Source organism: Scatophagus argus, chromosome 8 (genome assembly GCF_020382885.2).
Source record: "Scatophagus argus isolate fScaArg1 chromosome 8, fScaArg1.pri, whole genome shotgun sequence".
Classification (NCBI taxonomy): Eukaryota; Metazoa; Chordata; class Actinopteri; family Scatophagidae; genus Scatophagus; species Scatophagus argus.
The window spans coordinates 15,665,414-15,677,341 of record NC_058500.1 but is presented as its reverse complement, the minus strand read 5'-3'; positions in this window follow the sequence as shown (position 1 = coordinate 15,677,341).

Genomic DNA, 11,928 nt, shown 5'->3' with positions numbered 1-11,928 from the left:
ATTTAAATTAACTCTGATGATGAGACTAAAAACTCTTCCACAGAACGTGTTCTGCTGCCTTCCTCCACACAGTCCACACAGTTTGTCACTGAATCCACTGCCACTGATTATATTCCACCCTAAATGATTATACTTAATGAAATGCAAGCAATTAAGGTAAAAGCCTGATCAAATGGTTGCTGACGGTCAGTCAAATATACTGACATGTAATTGAAAATGTTCCCTTTCTCTTGCTCTCCACTGCCCCTGTAACATGAACATGTTTAAAAACAGATCAGGTTTCCGGAGGCAACAGGGGAGTAGATGATACTTAATCAACTAATTGACACAGCAAAGACCTTTTCGCATGTGTGTGTTCAATAACACCTGGCCCTTCTCATGTTTAATGCTAAATTATTCACCAGGATGACTTTTTTTTTTTTTTTTTTTTTTTTTTTTTAGCTGTAACTGTAACTTCACAGCTGCTGGTGAACATGTCAAGCAGCAAAGATTAAACTAAAGTAAAGTAAGCTAAAGTAAACTTACAATATCGAAGGTGTAACTCACAATTTCTCTTTGTGAATATGATAATACATGAGCAGGCACCTTCTGACAAACCACCTCATCGAACAAGAAAAACATGGAACCTCAGTCTCATTGATCAGCTATAGCATTAAATGTTATTACTCGTCAGGCTTTTTGGATCAAAGGCAATTATTCATAATTCACCTTTCCAAAATCCTGTGGTGTCGCTCTGTACTACAAAAGCAACAGAGAACACGGAATACAATTTAATGGATTATCATTTTTTTTCTTGTGCCTTATGACACAATGACACAATTACCTTGAAGCTTATTTTTGAGGCGGGAGAAAGAGGATTGGGTGACAGAAAAATAAGGTGGATAATATGCTCTCTTGTATTTAACTTTGACAAACTTACAGGCTCGAGGCGTAACCGTTTCCTAGTCCTTTTTGTCATGCTTGGGAGAGTGGGAAGGGCCCTGTATACTGTAGCTACAGGTCATTGTTGCCGTACAGATGAACTAAGTGACAATAATTGAGTTAAGAGGGGAAACAAATGATGTCATGAGTGCATGAACTGGAAAGAGTCGACTGATTTATTTTCCAAAACAATACATGCCAGAGCAAATCAGTTTTATTGGGAGGTGCTGGGGGGGGGGGGTTCAGACTGTAGATTTGGTTCACTAGGCATCACCACAGTGCCACAGAGAGCAACTGTGTGCACTAAGGACTAACTGCTCCACAACAAGGCAATAAGTCAGTGTTAATGGAGATAGTAGCAGTAGCAGAGCAGCAGAGCAAATAGCGACAAGTCAGGAAGCAATCAAAAGAAGTGTTCACATATTTTACTTAAAGTAATGAAAGACAGCAACATGACTCTACAGTGCAATAGTCAAAAAGTGTAAAAGTTTTATCAGCAAAATATTATGTCAAGGAATACGTGGGTGTGATTAGAAAAGCTTTTATGGAACAAATTCAGCAAAAAGTCATGTGATATTTAACACCAGTACATAAGATACAACAGTCACACTTATTGAAAAAAAAAATGTAGAAAAAGAAGTATGAAACCAAAAATCTAGTGGGTGTGCAGGAAAACAACAAAACATGAGCCGTTTAACAGTGTATAATGTGTGTGTTTGTCATTCAACCAACAGAATAAAGATATCACATCAAAGTGTTTCATACAGTAATGAACTATTGTGACCTCAGAAAAACCAAAAAACAAAACATGTACCCTTTTTGGTTTTGGATGCTTCTGGTACTTTTACTAATAAATAGATACAATAATAAATGTGCTAAGTTGATATTTCTAAACTCACAGCTTATTCTATATTTTATGAATTTTGTGCAGGTCAACAGTCTTGGGATGACATATATATTATATATATAGAAATATAATTACACTGTGCAACTATAATATCACTAATTGTGTAAGCAAATGAAAAGGAAACTTGTTGCTAATGTTAGCTGCAGTAGAATCTGACACTACAGAGTGCTTTTAAAGCATTTTTTCTGTTGTAGTGTAACTGCTGTCTCAGGATCTGTGTTGGAAATAACATAAACACATCGCAAAGTGCTTCTAATGCCCCTAGACATACAGCACAGGTCGGCAATGTCACAGTATCACCTCAAAGAAGAGCACTAATGATGTGAAATAAGTCTGAGGGACACAGTGAGTTGTTGACATTCAGCTGTAGGAAAGTCGTTCCATTCCAGTGTGGAAAAAAACGCAGAGGAATGATTAAAGTGACAAAGGTTCTGACTGCTCTTGTCCTTTATCTGACTGACGACTTCACAGAAGGGAGACTAATTGCGCGGGGGATGAAAGTGGCCACAATTATTTCCCTATAATGGCACAGATGCATCCATTTCAAAGAGAGTTTGCAACTACAGATGAAGTTTACTTAATTAAGTCTGAGTCTGAGGATTTGTTCCTGCATGTTTATGTTGGAGTGTTTGTGCATTTGTGAATCTACATACAAGAAAATGATTCAAAATGATCTATCTATACTAGCTTTAAATGTAATACAAAAACACAAAATGAAATTTTGAAAGAAATGCAAAGCTTGAAAGGTCAAAGGCTTCACATCAGTCACCATCTCCTCACAACCATTGAGATTGTTTACTCCTCTAAAGTTTGAACTTAAACTTGATCCAATCACATCTGTTGAACATTTGGGCTGCACTACAAAAGAACTCGATTGTCCCAGTTTTAGTTTTTCGTTGACAGTCACAGGCAAGCTGAGGCAGTAACTTCAGCCTGTGAAAAGTTTCCCTGTCTGTAGGTGTGTGGTGAAGCTGGGGCTCTTGGCATACTGAATATGACTCATAATCTCAAATGACTCATGTGGTGCATTGAAGTCACACTTATGTTCGCAGTACACCATGATTTTCATACCGATATGGGATGGGTACAGCGTTGACAGTGTTGGAGCTTCCTCTTTTTGTTCCACTTTTTAATTCTTCTTTTGGGAGGGGTTGGTGGAAGTTCTTAAACTGTGTTCTGAGACAGACTTATCTCTGAAAAGCTCTGAATAACTATGTAGGAGAAACTAGAGAGTCTGTTAAATATGCACTTAACTGCAACAAGAAATACACTGGGTGAAAACTAGCTTAAAGGGATATGGTAGCTTTAGATATCACAGCAAATGATGTGCTGTGAACACAGTCCTTGCCTGGGGCCAACACGGTGACTAATGCATTTAGCTGCGATTAAACAGCCTATATATTTAATGTGAAAACTGGTCATGTTTTACAAGAAGGAAAAGGGAGAGCATCAAACTTGTGCTGGCCAAGAAAATGGTTATATAACATTATCTGAGCAGATGCCAGTTAAAAAAGAAAAAAAAAACTAGTAACTTAATAATCATTTAAATAGCTATTCTTGTGTTTTCAGTACAAAGCAGTGCATTGTGCGAAGAATTTACTGTTTATGTGTTATTGCCCGCATAGCTTTTTCCATTGTTTGTCGCAGTCCAGTCGTACAGTGGAACAAAGGGATGTCTACTACAGGAGGTCTGAGCCCAGGAAAATGTGTGGCCATGTCGGAAATGTATCATTAATGTGTTCTCAGTCTTACACAAAAACATACACACACACACATGCACATGCACATGCACGCACTCACCATGATTTAAATAAATGTAACTGTAAATACTGTGTATCTTTGCACTTTTCAAATACCACTGGGAAAATGTAGTTTCTGGGTCACAGCGTGGGAAAGAAGGGCCGAGGAAAATGCATTTAATAGACTTGACTTTCCAATACTGCACAGATACATGCATACTGTACTGTATGTGATTTGTTATAATAATAAAAAAAAAACAAAAAACTCTTTTATGTCCTCTCACTTATAAAACCACCTCACATGTCCTGCATCTTTAGTCTAAATTTACTGATCACATCTCCGATTTTAATGTAGTTTACTGTGTATCTTGCTGTGAAACACTGTAAAGCTGCATTCAGCAAGAACTATACATATGCATTATATCTGACAGTGCATCATCCAAACATAAAATATCTGTGTGGAAACCTATGGTCATGTTCCGATTTTGAACAGAAACTACATCCGATCACAGTGTTGACACTGGATTTATTGAGGTTTGCTTGCAACATATCCAGGACAGACACGGACAATGTTAATGCCATACTTGAAGTAGCTCATTCCCTCGGTATTCCCTTCCTGGTTTCAGGTCAGTGGCTTTCATCAGATGTAATGGGGAGGGGGCGTTAAATTATGAATGAAGAACCACTCTGTGGACGATGAGGACGATGCAGATTATTCATCCCTGCTTCCTTCGATGCCACTTCTCAGCAGAGGGATTTCACACAAGAGGGATGAGGACTGTATTACTCAGAAGTGTAAACTAAGTAGATTATAGACGGCAGCCAACGGCTGCTATCAACACCTGGATTATAGTTTGGATCAGAGGTTCCCAAACATTTAATGTCAGACTGTAGTGTAAGACTCACACATCAATATGCATTGTATGAAAAAGATTTTATCCGAAATATCGTCTTTGTGGATTTGTTTTGCAGTAGTGTCTTACTGACACTCTAAGCGTCATTTAAAGATCCAGCGTTTAGGATTTACTCACTCCCCCGCAGTGTCACGAAAAATATAAAAAAAACGTGAAAAGCCGTCTCTGGAACCAATGTTTGGTGTGTCCCTTTCGGGCCACTGTAGAAACATGGTGGTGCAACATGGCTGACTCATTGCAAGAAGACCTGCTCCCTGTGTAGAAAAGACAGTGATTCTTAGTTCCAGGTGATTATAAACTAATGAAAACATAATTATGAACATACTGTATTTTATTTTCTCTTAGATATCTGAGATCAGGATGTCTTGACCAAATTGACAGTACGTTTTACAGAAAAAAAAAGATGCAACAACATGAAAGTAGACTGTGTGGATTAACAAAAACATATGACAAAGGGCCAAAGTGCAATCCTGATTCATTAAAAGCTGAGATGCTGTGTAAAATATAAATAAAGACAGAATGCAATGATTAGCAATGCAATGCAATGATTGGCAGTTCCATTTCAACCTATATCTCTCAAGATATTTATTTGTTGTACAAAATGTCACACTTTATTGCTCTAAGAAAATATACACTCATTCTGAATTTGATACACATTTGTATCATGAATGGATATGAAGGGGGCATCCTTTCATCCTTTTTGGAAAGTGTGGATGTTGTGTCCTCTGCACTGGAAATAAGTAGGACCACTCAGATTGTTAGCATCAAAAAGTTCAAAAAGCAACATCTGTGACAGTGTGGAAGTGTGTTAGTGCCCATGGCCTGTGTGTTCTGCACCTCTGTGAAGGCAACATTAGTGCTGAATGCTACATACAGGTTTTGGAGCAACACATGCTGCCATCAAGTCTTTATCAGGGACATTGTGGTCATACTGTGGTTATTCCAGCAAGACAATGCCAAGCCACATTCTGCACAGATGACAACAGAGTGGCTTTGTAGTTAAAGAGTGTTGGCATTGGATTGGCCTGCCTGCAGTCCAGATCTATTTCCCACTGAAAATGTGTGGAGCATAATGAAATGCAAAGCAGGACAGCGAAGACCCCAGACAGCTGAGCACCTAAAGTCGTATATTAAGCAAGAAGGGGAAAGAGTTTCATTTTCAAAACTTCTTCAAACACTCACTGAGGGTTGTTAAAAAAAAAAGGTGATGTAACACCGAGGTAAACATTCCCTTGTCCAACTTTTTCATAGCATGTTGCAGGCTTCAAATTCAGAATGAGTGTGTATTTACAAAAATAATAAAGTTTATCAGTCTAAGCATTAAATAGCTTTTGAAAACAATTCACGCACCATCGGATTCTGTTTTCGTTTACATTTTACACAGCATTCAAGGTTTACTTGTAATCAAGGTAGTACACGACAGATGATGAGATGATGACAACATTGTTTAGTTGAAGGAATTCCATAAAAGTGAAAAAAAGCTAAATTAAGTTAGTCCTCATTATTTTGCTAGGATTTTTGTGTCAAGGTTAGATCATAACATCACTATCACATTATCGCATGTCTAATTTTTAAATATTCTTTTAATTCAGTCCTGACAACAGAGTTAAGGGGAAATAGGAAACTATATAGCAGAATATACAGAACAAAACAACAAAGATGTCATATTATCAAAATACACAGTGTGGATTAACAGAATAAACAAATACACTGACAGATAATTACAGGTTAGTACTGTCAGTGGAGTGAGAACAAGCTGCAGAAACCCCCAGTATGTGGAAAAAATTAAACAAAAACAAACTAGATCTAATTTAATCTGCGCTCCTTCTGCAGAAAATAAATGGCCAATGCAAGTAACATGGATCCTAGCTTTGGAAAACACCTAAAGACGATGACGATGATGATGATGACACTGATGATGCGTAGGAGGAGGAGGAGGAGCAGAAACAGCATGAAAATGATGATAATGGTGAATTTCATCCTCCATCCTCATTTCCTCTGTTTGTCATGACTACAAGCAAGCTATTTAGCAGCAGAATAAATGTTTTTAATTTACTTTTAAAACACAGCCTCAGGCTAAACATCAGCGGCGTAGCGGAGGAAGAATGATTGCTGCTGATCATACAATATGCTGCCTGCTGATGACTTTATCGGAACAGATCAAGTTATGGGTGATTAATTTAGACACTGAATCAATGCTTGCTGTAGGCTTCATCAGGGCCTCGTGACCTTGGAGGCCTTCATTAGGTATTGTAAAGTGACATATGTAAAAGGCTTCCCTGCTTTTGAAATGGCTGATTACTTAAGAAGAAATGAGATGTCACTCTCAACATCTCATTGTCCTCTAAAGTGAGCTTAAACCACTCTTCATTCACATCTCTACTGTAACTTTATTTACCTCATGTAGGCCAATAGTGAATCAATACTTGCACCAGTAAGTCAATATTTGCCCTCAACTTCTGCTAAAATATCTTGCTTGTGTCCCAACTCCTGCCTCATGATTATACATACATATCAGTGAGCAGCCACCTGATAATAAACACTGATACAGTAGATGTTCAGTTCTGAAAGCTGGAGTCTGATCCTGCACTGTCTCCTCTCTGCTATCTGATGGAGGTGTAGGAGGAGGGAGGCAGGGAGGGGCGAGGAGAGGAGAAATGAGGTTGAGCTCTGATGAGGATGAATAGTGAAAAGAGGAAGAGGAAAAAGAGGAGGAGGATGGGGTAAAGAGGAGAGGGTGGTGGGCACCGAGAGGAGGGGAGAAACGGGGGAACAGAGGGGAAAGAAAGGGGAGATGGGGAGGGAGAGAAGGGGTGCTGAGAGGGGTCTGACTCTGGCATAAAAGTAAATTCAAATGCATTATTCATGGCTCTCTGTGTCAAAATATCATTTACGTGTGCTGTGTTGACTCATGGCTCGTAAAATGAGAAGGACATGAAAAGAAAGAAAGGATGGTGGAAATAAACAACTCAGGAGGCTTTCTCTATTCTTGGCCCTGATATAAAAAAGGAGCTCTAGCGCACTCTCCCTCAACTTATTAGGCATCAATTATTTATTTTACTCTCTTTTCTATTCTTTATCTGTGTAATAAGCAGCCACCTTGTCAGAGAAAGTCTCAAATCTATCTTCAAAGTTTGAAAGAGACTGAAGAAGTGTATTTCACAGTGTAGAAATATTCCAGACAAAAAACCCTTTACCTCATTATTGACCTTACAACCTAACACAGTGTGTGCATATATGAGGTTGACAATTTTCCAATCAACCCCATTCCTCAAATAAAATAAATCTTTGAGTCTTCATTTGTTTGCTTAAAATCTGGGCCAAGATAACCAGCTGTTTGTGAGATCTTTTATTTCCATTTTAATTTTGGGGATTTTCTGTATAATGAGTGAGAATGACTGCTACCAGCACCAAGCTTCCTGGCTCTCCTTTTGGGACCATTGATTTCATGCATTAAATCTACTGACACCACAGCAGCCCCTACAGGCAGAGACTGGTACTGCCACATATTCATCTTCAATCGTGTTTTAGCACACTTAAGAGTCGTTTCCAAAATTCCATACAAAGTGGCCTGCAAGATACAAGTGGGGGCTCATGAGATGATTAACACTGTATAAAGGCAGAAAAAAACAAAAGAAAATGCATTTTTTCAGGAGTTTATCAAATTTTCTGCTTTTTCTTGTGAGTTGCATGACTGTTTTGCCTCTTAGGCCTCTAAAAATAGTCAAATAGAAAAAAAAATCACTCACAAGAAGTACTTTGCAGTTGGCCTGGTTACGTAGTCATATGCAACCATGGTGATGGGTCACAAGCAGACGTTACAAGGTAAAGAAAAGTTTGGTAAAATAACTGTTGTCCCCGTTGGACACTTTTGACACCCAGTATACTTGGACACATAAAGATTAAGTTCAAGATGTCAATAAGAAATTAGACAAGATAAGATAAGACATTATGCTTTCTACAGATAGCATACAAGTATACAGGTTTTCCCCTATTTCCCCCACCTTCTTCTCCTTCTTTCACCACTGTATTAGTATGCATGCATGCGTGTGTGTGTGTGTATACATAAAAATGTATGCGTGTGTATGTGTGTGTGCATGGTGAGGGTGGGGGCACATATGACCTGCTCCACTTTTATTTTGATTTATAAGGCTGGTGGAGAGCATCATCACAGAATCGCTTCATCTTCTCTCCTTTATTACACCACATTTGTTTTCATTTTACTCCCAAGGCCTGGCTGAATACATTACAGATTTCCCATGGGGCCGCGGGGCCAGCTCCTCCACCACAGGAGACAATGGGATGACGAGAAGGGATTTCTGAGCATGCTTCATCATTAGTGGCATTAGCATTATTTTGACTTCAAAACATTATCACAAGATTGTCATTATTCTTGGTATTAGTGAGATAAGTAGACACATTTGTGGGAGTGTCGGTCAAGTGTATTTGGTTGTAATAATAAAAGTAATAATTGCTTAGGCCAGTAAGAGATAATTAGAGACATTTAAACTGTCAACTGTCACAAAAGACTTTTCTAAAGAGCTTTTTTAAAAAATAAATGCACTGTTTCTAATGGAAAATTATAATAATGATTCTTACATGAATTTGCCTTTCTCCCCAACCTGAAACTTTCCTTTCCAGTAGCAGAAAAATAATGGCCTCAGTCTGCTTTACTGATGCAGCTTCTACCACAATTCCCATTTTTGGTGATTTCGATGAGGCTTCCCCCCCCCACCCTCCCCCCACATCCATCCATAGGACCATGCAGTCAATTGAGACTTTTTTGATGCCTGAGGGTAAAGTGGGACACAAAATCTGATTCAGTCTTGGGAAGATAACTAAGAGTAGAACATTACGGTGGAGATAATATGGCAATTGGGTTTAGCATACAGAGGTCAATGGCGGGTTAATGCACAATATAATACATGAATGACTATAGGAGTCCGGTGGGGAGGGGCCTTGAGGTCAAGGGGTGATGTTAAGACTCGTTTTGGGTCAGTCTGGAAACAATATGAGCACAAGGTGAGGAATTATGGCCATTTATCATGTTTGTCATATGACTTTGGCCAAAAAGATTTCTATTCCACATTATAATTTGTTTCCATAACACTGTGTCCTTTTTTGAACAAGGAAACTGATGTTTTCCATTCATTTAATATTGCTAAAATAAACATGTAGCCATTTTTTCATATCCTCAACAGAATGATTTGCTTTAATATTTGTCTTTGTCACACAAGAGGTAGATATTGAATTTTAGAGAGCCTGTAGTAAACTACTAATACTTGCTGACACGTCTTCGTTTTACTTCATCTCAGCCATATTTTCTTTTTTCTTGTTTCCATTATGCAAGCATATCAGTTTGCTATTGTTCGTCTACATCTTTCATCTTCGAGTCTGTCTTTGGAGACAATAAAAAAGCACAAGGAAGTCATAAAAATGGGCAAATTGCCTTTTTTAACCTTTCAACATTTCCCACAACTCCAGTCTTCACCAAATGTGCTCCAACTTTCACTTACAGTCATTCTGAATCGTCTTTTTCTCCAGCTCACTCACATGTTCAACATTCACAGCCAGCAGTGAAAATGATAGCATCTACATCATTTCAAGGACATACAATAACACCCAGTAGCCCAGCCTTGTTACATGAATACATAGAGGAAAGGTTTCCAGCAACATTATTCCATGATTGAATTCCCAAGGACAAGAGGAAAAAGAAAAAATGGAAAATGGGGGGGTTGGAGAGGGAGGGAGGGGAGAGGAGTGGGTGCAAGGTGCTTCTAAGGTTTGGTTTGGTGAGAAAGAAACATTATATATGTATATATATGTATATATATATATATATATATATATATAATAACCTTGTTTATATGTACCTGTACATACATGTTTAAACTTTAAACACACAGGCACTCTTGTCATGCCAGATAGAGTGTGATAGGAACAAATATTAGATCTTAAAAAGCTCACAGCTAAGATCCCACTGGCTACTGATCTGCCTATAAGCAATGCAGCTGGACTTGTAAATTGCATGGCCTTTCCACTTCTGGGGGTAAAATCTCTCCTGACTGCTCACTGCACCCTGTATAATAACCCTCTGGATCCTCCCTGTTTGAGAGTTGAGGGGATAGCTGTCAATCAAATCAAAGCCAGACAGAATACATTTACATAGTTACACTTCATTGCAACATCTGAGAGACACTGAAAAGACATATTTCACAAAAAAAAAAAGATCAGAATCAGATCAAAGAAATATATATTAGCACATTTGATCATTTTGACATAAACGTATATTAAATCACACTAATGCTGAAGCATGTCTATTGTGTTTGGCTGTAATGATGTTTCATTAAAGAACTTATTTGACTTCAGTGACAATGCTGGGATTGGTGGAAGATTAAAGACAGTCCCAGGATGCTGAGATTGTTAAGTAGAGATCCCCACCCAGAGGTTATGAATGGTAGTGCACCTCGAGCATAGCACTCGTGTTGTTCTCACACCAACCTATAACGACCCTGTGCGTGCAGTGCTTGGTTAATGGTTTGGTTTGAGTTCAACACAAACCATATAATATCAGTAATATCAAACAATACAAATTTTAGAGTGGTATAAATTGACATCCCTTTGACCAACTACAACATTAAAATGCTGTTCATGTGTTAATGCATTAAAAATAATAATGCAATAAGAGAATATATATTGATATGTCACTTACAGGAGCCATTCTGCTGTACACTTCAAATACATTTTTACATACAAGAACATACATTACATACAAGAATTTCTCTCCAATTTTACTTCTGGAATTTGAATATGGACTACGCAGTATTATCTGTTCTACTATTTCTACAACAGATCTGAATTTTGCATTCTCACTAGTACAATGGAGATGAATAATTCATGAAAGATTATATTTAAAAAAGGTATTACAGCAAATCTTTCCAGAAACAGTGGCCCTATTACTCACAATAACTAACAATCACTATTGTGAATAGTTTTCATTGGAGCTTTTTTCTATCTTTTTCCTACTCAATAGACAGTCATTATGAAATCTATCTGTGTGGGGCTTGTGAATCTTTAGTTTTGTCCTGTACTAGCTGGTGCACCATGACACAGTACAGGAGACTGCGTGTGTTGGCACCACCTTATCAGGATCAGGGGGACTGAATCAGAGAGACAGTCCAGTCTCATTACAATCGGAGCTTGGCCAGACTCGTCTGAAATGAAGTACACGCTGTCTCGTGGAGAAACAAAATGTAATTGTGCAGACTATCTCATTAATTTGTCACTATCACAGCATCTGGACACAGTGTTGTTCTTTTTGTTTTGAACCACAGAAGTCAGACATCATGTACGGCAGATAGAAGACAATACTGAAAGCAACAAGCAGAGACATATGTTTCTGTTCATGACTGGTCAGTGTGAGACCTGGAGTGTACATTTTATTGAC